Raw genomic sequence first — 1,486 nt, 5'->3', positions numbered from 1 at the left:
TCATCTAAGGTAAAACTAAATGCATTGTTTCAATTCATTGTTTGGCTCTTATGGAGTTATTGGTCTCCTCTTAAATCAGGGGAGGAAATGTAGGACCCATCTGACCTGAGGGCCTTATGAGGCCTGAGAATTTTGTATGGCCCGCCAATGATGTTACAAATATCCAAATGGCCCTTTGCAGAAAAAGGTTCCCTACCCCTGTAACACTTAAATACTTACCAACAAAATCTCCATTATTCAATAACACCCTTAGGCTTGAACTTGCTCACACTGTTTCAAATAAAATTAGTTCCTTTAGGTTAGATCTTCAGGGCTGTGTTATTGTGAACTTCCTTTTCTCCTAGAAAAAAAAAAATCTCTGAGCCAGTGTTATACCCACTGAGTGAGGGTAGAAGCCTCTAGCTTTTTGGCTTGCCTTTCCTACCATGGAACCTCTGCCCTACAAGGGAGCAAGGCAAGGACAATTGAGGTTCCAATACTTTCATCTTGCCATTGCTGTGGTAGGATTTCCACACCAAGAAGTAGGAATGGGAGCAAAGAGTGACCCCAACCTTTCTGTAACACTCTCCTGCAATTTAGCCTCTGCAACTCAGAGCTAGTAAGGATGAGTAATTCTGGCTGCCTGACCGACCCAGAAAGAAATCCTTATGCCTTGTCTGGGAGCTGAGGGGAAAGGAAGCTAGAACATAAGACTGTATATGCAAGAATTCATTGTCTTGGGGACACATTCTTGTAATATAAGATTTAATGCATCGTCTAGGACAGTGGTTGGCAAACTCATTAGGCAACAGAGTCAAATATCAACAGTATTTCTTCAAAATAGACTCACCCAGGCAGAAAACCGACTTCTGTGCATGGGCCATGAAGTTTCTTTTTTTGTTGTTGTTGTTGCTTAAATTATTACAAAGAGTATTACATATGTCTGGAAAAACCAAGATGGCGGCATAGGTTAACGCCGGAGTTTGCTGCCTCGAACAACCACTTCAAAAATACAACTAAAAGACGGAACGGACATCATCCAGAACCACAGGAAGGCTGGCTGAATGGAAGTTCTACAACTAGGAGGAACTGAGAATCAGAGGAGGCGCAGTGCTGAAGTAAAATACTAAGGTGCGGAGTGCGTGCGGCATGGGCTGGTGGCTGAGGGCGTGGTTGTCTGTTTCAATCCGGAGGGAGCCTCAGGCTCAGAGCTCCAGATCCGGGTGAGTCTCTGGGGACCCAGACTCAAACGGGAGAAGCAGGACTGTCTGGGCTACGGTCCCTTCCGAGGTTTGCAGCGGTTGCTGGGACAGAGAGACAGAGCCCCCTGGGGGATGGACTGAGAGCAGCCATAACTGCTCCCTCCCTCCGCCCTGTTGATCCGGTGGGGACCCGCCCCCGCCCAAGCCCTGCACAGAGGCATTTGCCCGGATAGCCTCAGGCAAAGGCTAGATTAGCACCTCCCTAGAGGACACAAGTTCTTCCACTGCAAACACAGCTGATTATC

Source organism: Myotis lucifugus, unplaced genomic scaffold (genome assembly GCF_000147115.1).
Source record: "Myotis lucifugus unplaced genomic scaffold, Myoluc2.0 scaffold_656, whole genome shotgun sequence".
In the NCBI taxonomy this organism is placed as follows: domain Eukaryota; kingdom Metazoa; phylum Chordata; class Mammalia; order Chiroptera; family Vespertilionidae; genus Myotis; species Myotis lucifugus.
Note: the sequence above shows the minus strand (reverse complement) of the source record.